The sequence below is a fragment of the Macrobrachium rosenbergii genome, chromosome 43 (assembly GCF_040412425.1).
Source record: "Macrobrachium rosenbergii isolate ZJJX-2024 chromosome 43, ASM4041242v1, whole genome shotgun sequence".
Lineage (NCBI taxonomy): Eukaryota > Metazoa > Arthropoda > Malacostraca > Decapoda > Palaemonidae > Macrobrachium > Macrobrachium rosenbergii.
In genome coordinates this window covers 29742870-29761832 of record NC_089783.1, presented here as the reverse complement: position 1 = coordinate 29761832, position 18963 = coordinate 29742870, and the positions used below count along the sequence as shown (strand labels likewise).

Below are 18963 nucleotides of genomic sequence, written 5' to 3'. Positions count from 1 at the left end.
TGTGGGTATAATTTTGATTTTCACGGCAGGAAGATGACGGGATATTAAAGATTGGCGTTCTTTATAAAAGTTCGCATCGTTAATAAAAGGAAGACTGGAACAGAAAGGTAATTTAGGAACGTGAGGAGTAAGATGACGTGGAATATATTATTCAAAACATGGAGACGTGTTTAAGGAATAAGTGGGTGGAAAAGCAATTGCTGGTAAATTATTTTTGCTTTAGAACTGGCACTAAACTTTCAATTCCCGAATTTTCCAACATAAGGGATCATGCCGGTAAATGCAGATATTCCAATCAGCACAAAGACTTTAAGGTTTTGGGCAGAGGCTCCAGTCATAAGTTTTTAACAGTTAATGAATCATTGTTTAATAAAAAAAAAAACTGGTCCCCTCACTGAACACCCATGCCACGTCTACACCTCTTTCTCTCTCGTGAACGGTTTACGTTTTTGGTCAGTCTTTCCTTTGCCTCCACACTCAACGGTTGGTCCTTATTCATATTTTTAACTGTGTTTGTTTTATTGTAACCTATATTGTTTATTTTAATATTTGTCAATTAATTTTATTGTGCTAATTAGGCATTATTACTTTGTAGCTTGAAAATGATGCCTGCTGGTTGTCTTCGAGACGTTGTAACTGAATAAATATGACTTTCTTGACCTGTTGGTGTGCTTCCCCTGCCTTCATTGTGTGTATGTGTGTGTGTGTGTGTGTGTGTGCATATATATATATATATATATATATATATATATATATATATATATATATATATATATATATATATATACAGTATATAAGTATATATTTATATATACATATATATATACAGTATACATATGTATTTATACATACATATATATATATATATATATGTATATATATATAATATATGTATATTTGTGTATATATATAATCGAAAATGTATAGCTTCAAATCTTTTTGCCTCATGAACTCTTCTTGGCAATTCAAAGCAAAAGCCGTCAGTTTTCAGGTGACAAATTTTTCACACAAAAGCTAAAACTTCTTCCCTGGATGAATCAAGTTTTAAAGTTATCTCCCTGTTATTATAATAATTCCGAGTGCAAAAGCCAAGGACCATGAAATTAATGTTAAAAGAATTCTTCTTTTAACCTCTCTTTTGCTAATTTTGGAGACAACTCCGTTTCAGTTTTTTTTTTCGGTGTTTAACGCAATCACGGCACGGAAAGGAAGCTGCATCTTGGACCAAGACCTTTGAGGCTTCTCTTGGAACAAATTGCGGGTCTTCCTGTCACTTAATATTCATAGAGTAATCTGACAAACTCATTCCCATGCGAACATCTTTATACTTTCATAGGGTCATTCAATTTGCTTTCAAATTCAAATCTTTTCTCATCCGGAGACCTACCGCAACCCTAAAAGTACTTTACAGTAAAATACGCATATTCACTAAGTTTTTATTTGTTTTTAATATCCATACTTTCATTAAAATTACCTTAACATTAGTGTTGTTATACACGCACATACATCCATACATACACACACACATATATATATGTATATGTATATGGATATGTACTGTATATGCATTTGTATATATACAAATATTAACCGGTAAAATGATATCTTTTGATATCGAATTCACTGTACCTTGGGAATTGCTTGCACCCAAGAGGAATTATAACTGATAAGTGCTTCGTGCCCTGATAGCTGGGTGGTCAAAGTCACTGTCTAACATTGTTTCCAAATCAGGCAGCGGTTTGAATCCTGCAGGAGCCGACACACTTATCAGTCATAACTCTCCTTGGGTGAAGGTATAGTGAAATTTATATTAAACGCTGTTTGTTTATGAGCGCAAAACGGACAATACAGCGATTACTGCTGAATTCATACTTAAAACACTGAATCGTGGATGAACCACCTATGCAGAAATCTACAATACTAGACGCTTCATACCCTTATAGAGAGCTCACTAGTAGTGAGTTGAACACTCCTTATAGACACAGTGTGCCACTGCCCTCTATCTTACATGCATTAACTCCATCCATCCTATTCAAGGTCTTATGCTCCTTCATCAGACCACTTTCAAATCAAACATTTTTTCACAAAGTTATCAGCTTATATTCTTTTCAGATGACTGAACCATTTCGAAATATTCTGATCCATCTACTCTAACCCATTTTCCACTCCTGTATATCTTCACGATTTTACCTTTCCATTACTTCTAATACGACAAATAATACTTAAAAAAAAAAGTCATCTATACAGTAACAATTTTCTTCATTTCGTTCATTTTCAACCTTAACACTTCATTCACACCAAGGCGAGTTGTATCAACAGCCATTTCATGCATTCCTACATTGGGCTTCCATAGACACTCTAGTTAGTTTCATTCTAATCTTTTCCCCTACGTTCTTCTCTCATTCTACCACCAGTGTAAACCTTGACTCTCAAGGACTTTTGAGAATCTTCTGCTTACATTCTATCGACAAATATGCTAGCATTCAATGTTCCACTTTCCTGGATCCCATTAACCATCTTAACTTTATTATTGTTCTCATTTACTCTCAACTTTCTCTTTTTGTAAGTACACTCTCACTTATGCAAACTGTACTGCTTGCTTACTTCCATTCTTCCATTACGAAAACTTTTTATCGTTCTAGGCAATTTACCCCTTATACCATTCATCCTCAACCGCCTCTACAGTACCTCTCTATCAGTAAATGTATCATAAAGGTTTTATTGCAAGAACTTGATTTAAACACTATCCTCCCTGTTGAAACCCAAAATGCTCTTACCCTATCACACCCTCTGTCATCTGCCATACCTTCTCAATCAAAATCACACCATACATGCTCCCAGGTATACTAAACAAAGTTATATTCCTATGAATCTCAAGTTCCTTGATCACATGTGCCTTTATGCAGAGGAAGAAATATTTCTCTCTCCCATTACTTTGTAACCTTTCTGTCATTCAAACACATCTTTTACGTCTTGATCAGCTATTTAATTTCATTCTTACTTTCAAACCACAACATCTTGCTTGTGATCCAAAATGCTTCAGTCTTTCTCTTTTATAGCCTCTTTACTGCCCTCCTTTCAACTTTAACCATAATTTCCACAAGTACTCTCAAACTAACCCCAGCCCCTTGCACTCTGGCATCATTCAGCTCCACCTCTCTATCACACATTAAGCAAATCCTCAGAGTACTTACCACTGCATCCACCAGGACCACATTTCCTTCAGTCACAATTTCTCCAGTTACACCTTGTATTCTGAGCTCCTTTGCTCATTAACCTCTCTCTGCGCAAATAAATCTGTATAAAAGTTATGTTTTATTCAGAAAGTTTTTCTTACCTTCTCCTTCATTTCATTACTACCCCTCTTTTTCTCTCTCTCATTTTTCTTAACCACCTTATCCATCCTCCCTTTCTGTTTTGCAACTGCATCTCAAAGGAATTACTTTTTTTCCTTCAACCACTATAGACCGTTTTTACTTCGTCTTCCCACCTTTCTAAAACCAAAAGAACATCATGCTGACTTCATCACCCCATCTTTGAATTTTAATCACACTTCATATGCCCCTTTTACCTTATAGTCATTAAAATTACTCTAACAGTTACACTGTCACCCCTTCCTCCAGTTTCAGCTTCCATTTATCCTAACTTGTGCTTCAACCACACAATGATTAGATGAACCTCCGGCCATTCTTTTGGGGATACATTTCCTCCTCATGTGATCCCTTTATTCCCTCCTTGTCAAAACTCATTTATTTTTAGTAGCCGCACAGTTACATTTTTACCACACCCCCTTCCCAACTTGAACTTCCATTTATCTCAACGTTTGCTCCAACCATATGCTCATCAAATATACTTCCAGTCATTCCTTTGAGGTACATTTAAATGACAGAGGATTGTTTTATGAATAATATCAGATACAATTACCAGAAGGTGACTACACTGATATGAGCTCGTGTTATGCATTCGCAATAAATTGTGTAAATTGTTTCAAATACCAAAATCCTGAACTAGAGAGCACAAAGTTCTGCACCTGAGAAGGAGATTGCTCTTAGAAAAGATATACTCTTATTGAACTGTTACATACTGATATATAACGAATAGCTATGTAGTGACATAACTGGGCAGTTTGCTGAACATGATCGTAGTCTTTAAGTGGGGGTAGATAATTTTAAATGATTTTATGGATGGAACATACAAGCGATTGGATTTCACAAAAATTTCATGAAAGGCTGTGAGCAGTTTTTTCTGATTGTTAATAAACGGTCCATACATAGAAATAGACTATGAATCAAGAAAAAAGGAAAGCATTTTAATGCCACTTACCTTCATCGATTCAAATCCCAGAACTTCTTGGTAGCCTTTTGTGTGTCTCGCAATCATTGCTGCCATAGCTGTCCTAGGAAAAATTCCTGGCAGACGGCTGACTGGAATAATTCATTTTGTTATACTTTGGTCTGAGTGAATGAATGAGAGATATGGTATTTGATTCAAAAAGCAAAATAATTTTGCTGTGCAGTCTCGTGACTAAAAAAAAAAAGGTGGTAAAGTTATTTGAAAGGTAAAAAACAGAATACAAAGTTATTGGAAGAAGATCTATCAGCACCAACCTTGGTAATATGCAATGAGGTACTCAGTAAACAATGGATATCGTAACTTGAAAGTATCCCCCCCCCAAAAAAAAAGACGCATTTAATAAAAAACGCAATACAGACTAAAATTTGTTTGAGAAACCCACAGATTCTAATTGGCACACAAAAAGGAGCACACCTAGGGAACCAAACGATGGCTCACTGGAGGTCGCATGCATGTCTGTGTGTGTACGCGAGTGTGTCTGTGTGCGTATGGAGGGCGTAAAATCATCAGTGTATTATATTAAGAGATACTTTTCGTATTCATGAATTCACTGAAATGTTTATGCGTATGCATGAATAATGACTATAGAGTCACGTCATCGTGAAGATCAGTAGACGAATCACTTCAGATGAATGTAATTCTGTAACGTAGCTCTTTCAAATGAGTCAGGTCCCATAAGTCATTTCTCTGAGGTAAATATTCTTCCTACGTTTTTATTTACTGAGTTACATTAAGAGTTAACCAAAACTGTTCCTAAAGACTCTAGTCAAAAGGTCCGTTTTCAATTTTCAATAGTTTTATAGGTCATATATTTGTTCACTCATCCGATGGGGTATTGCCAGAAATGATTAACTCCTTGGTAAGGGAACTCTCTCGTGCTCTGAACTTGATTGAAAGTTCGCCTCCCCCTTTAAGCAGGTAAAATTTCCTTGAGCTGATAGGGACAACTAATCTAATGCAAAGCTCATAAATAGAAAAGGTTCGCTCAGATGAAATAAATCTAGAGCAATTTATAATTTATGAGGAATAATATTAGGCGTTTCATCCAATCTTTCGTTGCAACAGGAAAAATTAGAAACATTTTGAAAACATGTCACTAAGTGAAGCAAGAATATTATAGAGACAATCATTCCGTCATGTCATAAAAGGTTCACCTCATCAAAATAGTCATATTAATGATCTCTTTACTCAAATGGGTGAATAAGGTCGTTACGACATTGACATGGTCGATTCATTTTGCCGTTAGTTAAAGTTTTACTTTTTTATAGTCGTGTATAAATGTACCTGAAGTTACCTTTCTCTCTCTCTCTCTCTCTCTCTCTCTCTCTCTCTCTCTCTCTCAACTTAGGCCTCTAAAAGTTTATGTTTTAGCTAATGTCACTGTCCTAAATGAGCTGCGAAAGACTTAAGTTAAACAAGGCAGGTAAATGACTGCCTGCTGAAAATTAGCCCCTCTATATCATAGTACAGCATTTTTTGGAAACAACGTCGTGAAATAAGTGGTATTGTGTTACAGGGTGTCTTTAATACAAGTTCTAGTAAAGCGGAAAAAGATACGATAAAGGATGAAATCGACGCAGAAGATACAATAGCAGTGGTAAGACTATAAAAGGATTATAAAGACTTTAGAAGTGTTTCTGAAGAATGAAGTGTTTCTGGGAACGAGGGAAATGCATGCATTATCATAATCTGTATTACAGAATGAAAAGCGGGGCCAAAAGACGAAGAACAAAAGAATTTCGGGAAAGGAACTTTCAGGTGGCATGCCAGAAGTACCACGGCCATTAAATATAATAGTAGTGGGATTTTAGATGAGTAGACGAAGTAGACAGAATTGGTTTTGAGGATAAGGCGGGAGGAAATGGTACTAAGGAGAGATATGAGGGAGGTGCGATTCATCATGCTTTTAGTGCAGAGGATGAATGATGCTGAACATAATGCTTAAAGAACATCAAAATTGTATAAGGTGAGTGGAGAAGCTGAAAGAAAGGGATAATACTTTTGATTAGAATAATGGACGGCATCAAAACCAAAGATCGCGTATATATATGTATATATATATATATATATATATATATATATATATATATATATATATGTGTGTGTGTGTGTGTGTGTGTGTGTGTGTGTGTATGCAAAACGAGCGTGCACATGCATGTATGTACATCGATCAGAACGCCAATGACTAAAAGCAAAAAGAGAGTGAAACCCTACATCACGTTCCTCCGCTTACCACCTGAGAGATGGGTGAAGGTACCCTCTCCCCATCCCTCATTACCCCCTCACGGGACATCCTTCAACAAAAGTGACTCTTCCTCTACATTTTGAAACTAGACACTCGAAAATGTAACTCACCTACTACGTACTTGTAGAAACATACTGCCATTGCAGGTGTTATTGTTACGACTTCAAGCTGTGTGTTTCAGCACCTGAAAACAAAGTGAAATTTTCATTAGTGTTGGGGCTTAAAACATGCCGAGTTTTTTCTTTTTTATATTTGTATATCTTTCTACAGTTCATAATTTAGTACATCATGCTAATATATCAATTTTACTTTTGATTACTAGGTAATTTTTATAATTATTTTTCAAAGAAATTCATTATCTGGCATTTCTTCCCAATATTTTTGTAACCCATCTTTTGAAGGAAGTCTTTCTCTCTCTCTCTCTCTCTCTCTCTCTCTCTCTCTCTCTCTCTCTCTCTCTCTCTCTCTCTCTCTTCCTTCGAGATTAGGCCCTACTGTTTCCCACTTTCATTTTTCCTCCGTTTTCGAAATGATTGTTCATCGCTTTGAATATTATTGGTTCTCTTTAACTTAGAATCTGAAACTTCCTTTTGTTTTCGCTCTTATAGGATGTAGATCAGCGAGTAATCCTGGTCCTACAGTAGTTTTTTTACCTCTTTACAGAAGTCCTAGTTCTCCCATAGCAGTCTTGGTCTCCCTGGTCCTCCCACGGCCTCTTTACTGATGTCCTGGTCCTCCTTCAGTAATATCGGCTCCCTGCAGCAAAAGTGGCCCTCCTACATCAGTCCCGGCCTCATATCGTAATACTGACCCTCCGCTTTGAGGCCCGTCCAGACGATCGAGCATTGCCCGCGTGCACAAGCGAGCAGTTTGCCTGTTAACAAGTATACCACTTGCGCCCGCTAAAACACGGCCAAAGTTCCTGTGTTGGTTGTTTAGCGAAAACACCAGACACTGCCAGCGGCCGGTAATATGACGTCACTGCCAGACATACGAGGTTTCCTCTAGAGGCAAGGGGCAGAGGTTGTCATTGTTCACTCTTGTGTTTGACAGACATGTCTGTCTGTGATTCCACTATGGATCAGTGGTCGAGACCTCGTGTTCTACATTTAATAGCACTGTGGGGACACCCTTGTCTTTGGAATGTAAAATTGAACATATACACACAGCAATTATTATGCTATATATATATATATATATATATATATATATATATATATATATATATATATATATATATATATATATATATATATATATATATAGCTTTCTTCTGATTCTTCTTGGTGGCCACCATACTGGTAGTTATCATACCGCACACAGTCTGTAGGTCCTGCCTGAACGACCACACGCTCTGGCTGTGCCCAGGTTTGACTGGGCCAGCTCAACATAATGCAGACAACCCTACAGTTGTACCTGTGGGCTTTGCTCGTTTGCGGGCAGTACCCGTCGAGCTGTGCTCGTTTGTCTGGACGGGCCTTTAGTCTCGACCGCCCTACAGTAATCCTGGTCCTCCCGTAGTTTACTTATACCAACCTAGGTCGTCCTACAGTAGTTTTGGCTTTAGCCTCTGTACAGTAACCGTGGCCCTTCTATACTCTCGGCCTCCATATAGTATTCTTCGTTTCACTACAGTAATCCTGATCCTCCAACATTCTCGTCTTTAGCAGAGTAATCCTGACCCTCCTACATTAATCTCTGCTTCCCTACAGTAATCTTCGTCTCTCTAGAGTAGTCTCTTGTTTTCATAATTTAGTCTTGGTCCTGATAAAGTCTCTTTGATGGTCAACCCCTACACCTTCTCATACCTCGTGAGTAATTATTCTATCTAATACCTCACTTCATCAAGAGGCTTCTTTAAACACCCGCTGGATTACAGCTTTATTTTGAGAGTAGTAATGAACGGATTTCCTTTTCAAATTACTTAGGCCTCTGCCGAAATATTTTTGAGTAATTTCACCTTACTCAGTGTCTTTTAAACCAACAATCACCATCCTTCAGAGTAGAATATGTCAATAACTGCTTCTTTGACCCATTCCTATATGCCTAATTTTGTCCTAACTCACGTATAGTTGTTGGTACAGTTTGTGATACTGACAAGCTCATTCGATACTTGAATCAAACCCTACAATGAAAAATATGCGAAGTAAGGATTTCCACGACAGAGTTGACTAAAGCTGTGCAGAAAGTAATAGGTATATTCTGCATCACAGTAACGACAACCTCAACAGAAAAGCAAGTTAAAAAGCTTGCTGTAATAGTTATTCCGTATTAGTTTTTAAAAAAGCAAAAAACACAAACTTAGTTTAAATTTATTTATGATGGAAAACCAAACCGCCATACTTGAATACTTGAACATTACTGATCTGCTAGTTTTGATCTTACTAATTTCAAAGAGGAAAATTTCCTATTCATATTGCGATGACACCATGTCTATCAAAAGTGTTGAATAAACAAACACTGGTTAAATTTCTCTGAAATGCAGACCTAAGGACCGAAAAGTTCCGCAGAATGAGAACGAGTAAATGACTTTTTCCACAAAATTAGTCAAGTTGCTCTGCAATCTAACTTGTCATGAACAGCTTTGCCATCGGAACTCCCTTGCCTAAGCCTATTAAGTCAGCTTTTCTACACTCGCCGCTTATTATGCACCAACACTGTTCAGTGGGTATTACCAGTACCACATTAGGCCCTGTCCACACTAGCGGGCATGCCCGTCGGACACTTCCAGCTGTTTATATTTTCTCTCGCCTCTGAAGCAGTGTTACCAGACAATCGCATGGTTCTGGCTCCATACTCGGTTGGTCAGTGTAGTGGAACGGTTATGGGAACAGTGTTTGCCCGTCAGGCAGTGCCCGCTAGTGTGGACTTACTGGTTGAATGTAGGCTATATAGCCACGCATTAGGCACATTCAACTGTTCGGGGCCTGTACAATTAACATGAAAATTACTAACCATATTTTAGCAAGTTAACCTGTATAATTTAAATTATTCTATAAAATTTATTTCCAGTTTCCTCTATTAGGTCATGCTTATATGACTTCCTTGCCTGTACTTACTATTTCCGAGATATAGTTTATCTTATATTCAAAATCCTGCAACGCGTAAGCAAGCTATACCTTTCCCGGTAAATAAGTTATGGGTTAGTTAAAAACTCAACACAGTTAAATCAGTCCTTTTCAACATTCATTTTCCGGTCATATATACCTTCATATATACCTTCACAGGTTCATATATACCTTCACTAGCGTTCAAGAGGTAACATCACAAAAGGAACTTTTCAAACATTTTAAATTGGAGAGCTTCCGAAAAACGGAGAAAAAAAATTAAGTTTCTATAGTAAGAATGCTGATAACTAGTCACTTCCCTAGTCTTCCTATTAGTGAATTAGTAATTCAAGCACTTGAACATTTAAGTAGTCAGTTTTCTCTTGCTTCAAATGATCTTAGGTCTAGGTAATACTTCAGTTTTCCGAACTCAGGTGTTTATTTTCAATATTCCCAGGCATGCACAATTTGAGCTACGGGCTACTAATCCACTTAAAATTATAAAATTCAATAATTACGTTCGTGCAGGCTGCATAGCCAGACATTTTTACTTTAAGTGCTCTCCCGTATTGCAGTGAATTTAAAATATTAGCAACTTATATAAATAAAATCAGAAAAAGAAAGTTCCTTTATTGAAACTTACACTAGTCACTAGGACCACTATCATTTTCAAGGTTAAAATTGTCTGCATCACACTATCAATTTCGTTTCCTGCCAATCCATCCAGTATGGAGCAGACCGCAAGGCTGTTCTACATTCTGCCAACGACTAGAGCTTGAAAAACCGATATGGCTAGGAAGCAAGTTTCGCTGGAACTCACTTTCAGCTGGAAAAAAATGTAAGCTATCATAAGTTATGTCAAGTTTCAGAAAAAAAAGCTTAAATTTGAAATTAAAATTTAGTCTACATTCTTAATAGACCATAGTTTTAAAACCCCCCTGTGAATTTTTACACTTCAAGTGTAAAGTTAAGGTTTCAACCAGCAGAAATATAGCAGTCGCAGTAATCACCAAGTTTTGAAGTTACTTTAATTTAGAATCCATTTAACGGGTTTAGGTCAGCTACCATTTCTACGATTTTTTTAAACATCTCCCAAGAACTATTTATAGCAGGTCTTACGACCCACCATAAGTAGTTAGAGGGAGAGCCCTCCACCCCTTAAGGGGCACCGCCCTTTAAAGGGTGGAGGCATAAGGAGTTTAGAAAGATTATCACATACCTCAGTCACCATTTAGTGACAACGATGATTACATCACATGCCAGAAGTTGACTAATGTGAAGATTGACATAAGGGGTATACAGGCTCAGGGCGCTAATCATACCTGGAAAAAACAATACACGATTAAAAGCCCGTACTGAAAAACGGGTATACAGCTCAGGGCGCTAATCATACCTAGAAAAAAAACTACGCACGACTAAAAGCCCGTACTGAAAAACCAAAAGTCTTGAGGCAACTCAAGTTTAAGGCATCTTTGTCAAGAATACAATAAGAAACTCCTAACCAGCTAGTACATCATAATAAAAAGGCTTCGTAAATATCTCGTTAACTCAGGTTCAGAACCGTTCTTAAAAGTAAAATGAAGGAGTTTAGTTAATACAAGTATTCTTCGGTTAAGGCAATAAAGCAGTTAAACACGAATCAAGTTTATAAAAACAAAGCCCAACAGACTGTCTAGGAAAAGTTTACGGGAATAAACACTAATACAAAATAGAGAATTACCTCAAGCAAGTGCAGGTACAGGAGGTATAAAGCTTTTTAATTACGCTAAAGGTGTCAAAATATTGTGCAGCAGGTATTTACTTACTGTAAAAAAATAGCTACAAAAACACTCAAGGTGTTGATTATATGAAACTTAAGATAATTGGAAATACAGAACGACACTATAAAATACACTTCACAGATCCAAGACAATTATTGAAGAAAACCTTCCATACCAACTACCGTAGAAACCAATCATTAAAACTACAAATATACAACCAACTAACCCTCGTTTGCCATCAAACCACCTAAGTGAATTCACGGCAATAATAATCGACACTTCAATAAACAGCGGTACTTATAAGCACTAGCTTATCCAAGACCTGTCACCTAATCCGTGAGTAACCGTGGCGTAATGACGAACTATGCTAACACCTTTGCTCGAAAGGTTGAATTTCCTTCACAGAACCAGCCACGGACGCTGGATGGCAGAAGCAGCTACTCTCTGCCGACGGACACTCAATGAAAACGAAAAAGAACAGTCTTTCATACTTTTGAGTTAAACTGAAAGAGAACGGGCTAAGGAATATGAGTCTTGCAAGTTTAAGACTTTTCGTTGCTTAGTTCTTAGTGTAAGTCATGTCAATATTTTCTTAAAAACACAGGTCAAAACCCCCATACCAGGTCACTAGATCATTAGGACACCTGTGGAAAATTCATAGGGTGGAGTGAATCGAAAAGTTCATGTACCGATTGGCTAGGAAAATTATATTTTGAGATAAAATTCCAAATAGAATGTGAGGCTGAATAATTCCAAGTATCTAGCTTTTAAGGGTACAAAAGTGAACCGTAAATACACGCACACACATTTATTTACATACATTCAAACATATCTGTATACATACATACATACATACATGTGAAACCTTTCAAATTTATCTAAACCTTTCATAATGTTTAATTTGTAAGTTCACATAATCGGATTACGAACGAAGGCTTTTGTGACAGCGGTAAGAGGCTTTTGGACTGTGTTCGACAGGCCTTTGTATGGAAGAATTTAAGCTTCGTAGTGGGATTTTATATTTGTCTCTCTATTTACTTGTTTTGTTTACTTCATTTCCTTTGTACGTAACGTTTTTATTTATTTATTTATTTATTTTTTATTTTTTTTTATTTTTAGTGCACAGATCTTAGTGGGCCTCTGAGAAATGTAAGTCACGTAATTTGATCAAAATGAGATTTATATTCGATAGTTCCATCATTCAAAAATTACTTTGAGACATAAAAGATATGTTTTTTCCAGTGCTTACTGTAACCTCACCTAATGAGAATATCTCATAAAACCTTTTGGCAGCAACGAAAGAGTAAAAGGGAAAAGGGATTTCAGTTTTCACGTCCTTGCCTAAGAACCATTGGTCACTGATCCAAAATACTCATGAAATATCTCAAGGTAAATGGTTAAACTATCCAGTTTTCACTTACTAACATTAATATTCTTAATTCATTATTTTGTCATCCTAGGTGTTGATTGTCATCTCTTTGAATCTTCAATATAAAAGTTTAATATACGATGCTTATTGAAGGTGGTGTTAAATTTCAATTACGCCCTAACAATGTTTCTCTTAAACTCTCAAAAGAATCAGCTTTTCCTCAAAAGTGTTTATGAATGGACGAGAAATGCATTCATGAACTATAAATATGCCGTAGATTATGTGAAGAACATTTCAGTACATTGGTCTGAATTAAGCAAAGAGGAAAATTTAGCCTTAATACAAGAAAAAGTGAAGCCAGACAACGAAGGAGGAAAGGCATATTTACATAATAAAAATAATTAAATCTGGAATAAAAAATGGAGTTTTGTTTCAATTTCAAACAAAGATGTGTAAGAATATCTGATCGTTCCAATTAGCAAACGTTTTTTTTACACACCGTGAAAGCAGCTTTGGCATCAGGTGCTATCCCATACATACATACATATATATATATTTATATATATATATATATATATATATATATATATATATATATATATATATATATATATATATATATATATATATATATATATATATATATATATATATATATATATATATATATATATATATATATATATATATATATATATATATATATATATATATATATATATATATATATATATATATATATATATATATATATATATATATATATATTGCAATTTGACACGCTAGATTAATTATAATACTTTGCTTTTTCTTTGAATAAGCAAAAACTAAGCGTTGCAAATCTCTACTATGCACGTAACGAGAAATAATGTCATTACGTCTGCTTCCAACTCGTCTGCTTCTTACTACTATTTCTACTCTCTTTGGTGTATCCATTTTCTATATCAGTATTTCACAGTTCATTATCGACAGGCACTTTCATGTTGGAAAAAACAGGACTTTTTCCTTTTTTCTCTTTTATCTGTTATTTAATACTCGCCCAAAGCGCATTTGGTCCACAACGTTGGATGATCTTCCCAACGAGAGAAGAGCTCGGATTCCTCTCATAAACAAAAGGCTGCTCGGTCTTTGTGCTGCCCGTTTTGTATTTGGTCTGCTGGAAGAGTGAAATCACATTCTGGATTACTGGAACGCCGGTGCCACCTTCCACCTCCCATGGAGCTTCCCTCCACCATCCCCCAAGCCCACGCAATTACCCCCTAATCCACTTCCAACCCAATACCCCACCCCCCCAGAAAATACGCGTCGTTCAAGTGAGCCGGCATTTGTCAAGTCAGGCGATTGGCAAGACGTAAAAAGACAAGTGCACATAGATTGTTGGACATAGAATAATAACATGAAAATCGAAGAGAGCTTCTAGATTTTGGCACGATTGGTGAAAAGATAGAAAAGGAGATAAATATAATCAAGCATAATGGAAGAAAGAATGTTGACACTGCTACTACAACAGGAAAAGGATCTCTTAATCTGTGTTGGTATATTACGTAATTTGCTGAAAGGCTTCCTGAATGGCTTAAGAGAGAAGTTATGTTCTGTCAAAGCATCTAAATAGAATGTTTTAGGAATTGACTTCGGACCTATTATAATACATTAGACTGAGGCGTTAACTATCCTGTTAATATATTTTTAAAAATTCTCTCTCTCTCTCTCTCTCTCTCTCTCTCACGAAAAATAAGTGCTTTTAAATATCTCTTAGAAATATTCACAATTAAAGAACCATAAAGTAATTGTACACTACTACAAAAACGCCAAATTCTAGACCAATGTGTAACGGTTACAGAAATGAAAAAAAATCTAGCCATTGCATGTGTCACAATATGGGTGATGGAAATTTCCAAGAGAATGCTATGAATAAGAACAAAATTCCATCTTTGTCAAAGTATCATATAATACGAAGTGTAGACTGCGATAATAATGAATACCTGCATATTCCACCAGACAGACCTGATATTCCAACTTCCAGAGATCATTAATGCGAGCATGTTTACATTCTCTCAGACGAGAAAAGGTGTTCAGAAGGATTACCCTATTTGAAATCAACACTTTCTTGCAATTTTTTCCCGGAATTAGCATAGTAAGGTTTTCAAGGGCTTTTGGATATTTCCATTTCCATTGCATAAAAAAATCTATCTATCTATCTATCTCTCTGTTTATCTATCTCTACTGGTGATAATGTGGAAATGGCAAAAGCAGCTTTCCCCATTTTGATTGACCTTACTCAAAATTAGATGAATCGAGCAATTCACTGTTAATTACAGATAACGAATTACCTAGTCGAGTATGATACTAACTGTTTAGCAAAGTCATAATTTAATAAATGCACTGACGTTGTTCACTCCCCTTTAATGGTAACGGTGTTAAAGGTAAATTGTTCATGAAGTTTCCTACTGCCACACGTGTATCAATTTTACTTCAAACCTGCCATGACCTTAAACAAGAAGCGATAACCGAGAGCTTCCTGAAAACCAGACAAAGTATCGTTCTCGTCCGTCTAGAAATTATAAAAAAAACAGACATTCCTGTTCATATCAGACTACTAAGGATTGTTTTACTCGAAATAGGTTTCTGTGGTCTCCAGAGATAAAGTGGTATAACTGATAATGTTAGTTAAGCTAACGAGAGAGAGAGAGAGAGAGAGAGAGAGAGAGAGAGAGAGAGAGAGAGAGAGAGAGAGAATTCATAAACTCACTGTCATATATCCTGAGTGACTTCTTTCTACAACAAATGACCACTAACTTATTCTTCGACAATTGAAAAGGAAACTTTTATATGACAAACTTCCACAATTTTGGCCAACCTCTCCTTTTGACTGCATTTCATCCAGTCGTTTTTTTTTTTTTTTTTTTTTGTAGCCGGGAAATTTAGAAACATTAAAAATTGTGTCACTGAATGAAGCAAGAGTATTGTGGACAATAATTTTCTAATATCATAAAGGGTTTCCCTCATCAAAATGATGAATGCATTGAAATTCATGTTCAAATATTTTTTTCAATAGTTAAGAAAAAACTGAGCTGAAAATGGGTGATAATTGGTCGCTACGAAATTAATGTGGTCGACTCATTTGTGCATCAATAAAGGAATATTTTTTGAAACCCGTGTGTCAATGAACTTGAAACATAGTTAGTTCGTTCGTTCTCTCTCTCTCTCTCTCTCTCTCTCTCTCTCTCTCTCTCTCTCTCTCTCTAAGAAGTAAGGCTTCTAAAAGTTTGACAGCTGATTCCACTAACCTAAATCAGTTGTGACAGGCAATAGCTCACGTAAGGTATAGAATTGTCGAGGAAGACTGTTCAGTTGGGGAACAACTAAAGAATTGTTAGCAGCTTACCATTTGGTGTCCGACCCAATATTTCAAAATATTTGTACTGAATATAAGCTTACATTTCTTTGCATGTTCTCTGATACTGGAAAATTCAGGATTTGAAAGTTTGCTATCAGCACGACAGCTAATACATTTGTGGCAATCAATTCTGACCCTTAGTAAACTCTGCGTGGATCCTTCGTATGCCCGTAGATTACACCTAGGGCAATTGAACTTGTACAGTACACAGCATATGAGATCATCAAAGAATCAAGTCTGTTCTTGAATTTAAACAAGCTGCCAAGAGTAAGGGGATTTGTTGGGATGAGATTAAATTCAACTGCTGGTATATAATCGAATATAAGTTTTCCTAGCTCATCGTAAAATTCTTCTCAAGGATCAAAGGTACATTTGCGTAACACGGGAGCCTAGGAACAGTAGGTAAGAACATTTTTGGAATAAAAACCTTACAGAGAAGTTTGAAAAAATATCTGTGAAAATGGTGGTCGGGAAATAATTACATGTGAAATATTTACGTAAATAAGGATTTTTTTCGTGGAAAGCCTGCCAACTAGAAGACACGATAAAGTAATGTATATAAAGAGTTTAATTCAAATCATAAAAACAGTGACTATAAAACTCTGAAACTCGTCCTCTAATAGTTTTCTTCCTGCAAACTACCGTGTTAAAACGACCATATTGTCGTGAGCATAAACCACCCAAGAGAGGTAGTTTATTATCAATTTCACACTTCACAGCAAATTTTATATTTGGGCGTGCCCCATTAATAAACTCAAGGAAACTTTAGCGTCAAGCTTAGATTGAAAAAGCGAAAAAGGTATTATCAACATACCTTTTTTAGAACACCAGATGGTAACTCTAAGGACAGATGTCCAACATTGAATAGAGGGATGTTGATACCAAGTTTAGACAGTTTTCTCTCGTGAACCAGCCGGACATCTGAAACCAGTCTATGCGTTCCCCTTAGGGCCCATGGTTGCAGGCATTTTTATGTACTCCCCGGAGGAGTACATTTTGGACACCTGTCGTTTGAAGTACCGTCTGCTGTTCTACGAAAGGAAAGTTAACATAAAGGATACGCAGATGAAATAACTAACACCAATAAAAAAGAAAACTGACGAATTTTACCAACCCATTACGACGACGAAAGAGGAGAGCCTGATTATTAACATAGTGTACGTTATGGGTCTGCATACAAGAAGGAATGCCGCACTCTACGTGCGATATTTATCAGGGGCGTAAACCCAAAGACCCTTACCAAAAATAAAGCCCCAGGATTTATATATATATATATATATATATATATATATATATATATATATATATATATATATATAAATATATAAATATATATAGTTATATATATATATATATATATATATATATATATATATATATATATATATATATATATATATATATATACACACACATGGATACACGTATACTACCATTAACTGCACGTAATGCTGGAATGACCGAAAAAAAATCATCTTTATCAAATGATGCCGCTTTCATTTTCTCGCAAAAAAAAACAATAAAAACCTTGACAGCTAAGCAACTGAAGTACGCAAAACAAATAAACAGAAAGAAAAATATAGAATCCCCCTACGACGCCAAAATTCACTTCTACACAAAGGCCTGTTGAACACACTTCAAAAGCCTCTTAGTGCTGCCACAAAAGCCTTTGTTCGAAATCCGATTATGCGAGCTTACAAATTAAACGTTATGAAAGGTTTGCGTTAATCTTGCCTTTCCAGAGGCAGACCTGTAAATTTGGAGAGGTTTGACATGTATGTATGTATGTATGTATGTATGTATGTTTGCATATATATAAATATATAATATGTGTAAAAATAAATACATACATATATATATATATATATATATATATATATATATATATATATATATATATATATATATATATATATATATATATATATATATACATATACATACGAGTATATATATTATATATACATGTATATACACACATATATGTGTGTATGTATGTATATGTATATAACATATATATTATTTTATATATATATATATATATATATATATATATATATATATATATCTTCTTCGTTTTTATATATATATATATATATATATATATATATATATATATATATATATATATATATATATATTCGTCTAAGAATCTGATTTATCTAATTCAAAATGTTTTAGGAACTGACCTTCAAAACAGGTCGAAAGGAATTCGAACCTCTTACAGTACATTAGACTGAGGCATTAACTACTCAGCTAACTGAAGATATTAAAAAACGTGCCTCTCTCTCTCTTGCTAAAAATAAATTAGATTTATATTAGGAAAATTCACAATTAAGAGACCGCAAAATAGTTTACAAAACTACAAAAATGCCAAATTCAAGATACATATGTAACGGTTAAAGAAATGATAAGATCTAGCCAGTGCATAAGACAGTATTGGTGATTGAAACTTCGAAAGTGATGTAAAAAAAAACTTAATTTTGAGGTACTTAAGTTTGAACTTTCAGTCCATTAGTACTTTTGTCTCATGTCTTAATATTTACATAGAATGTAAACTGTACATTACTGTATGCTATTGGAGAAGTCGTAAGGTCAAACTCCTTATTCGGCAGCAATTAAAAAGATTCTCATCAGCGCATAAAAAGTGAATATTGACGTATTCGCCTTGTGTTTTATTCCCTATGAAAAAATATTCTTTATGTTTACCCATCTTACAATAACCCCCTAGAACATTTTCGATAATCCTTGGAATGTAGGGAAGGACAAAGCTGTTATTCTGTCTCAAAAAA

At 35.4% G+C, this 18963-nt stretch overlaps 2 long non-coding RNA genes across 2 annotated transcripts in view; both read right to left on the bottom strand.

Moving 5' to 3' along the window:
* Positions 1-6794, bottom strand: part of LOC136828721 (uncharacterized) — a 207757-nt gene extending 200963 nt beyond the window's left edge. The window contains exons 1-2 of the long non-coding RNA XR_010850199.1: positions 6709-6794; positions 4324-4424 (exon numbers count right to left, since the gene is read on the bottom strand). This is a non-coding gene — a long non-coding RNA (uncharacterized lncRNA). The remainder of the gene's footprint in view (positions 1-4323; positions 4425-6708) is intronic.
* A 3271-nt stretch (positions 6795-10065) lies between these two features.
* On the bottom strand, positions 10066-11761 carry LOC136828717 (uncharacterized). Its single transcript, XR_010850197.1, has 3 exons — positions 11632-11761; positions 10865-10967; positions 10066-10471 (listed from the first exon to the last, which is right to left on the bottom strand). It is a non-coding gene; the product is annotated as an uncharacterized lncRNA (long non-coding RNA).
* Between the last annotated feature and the right edge of the window lie 7202 nt (positions 11762-18963).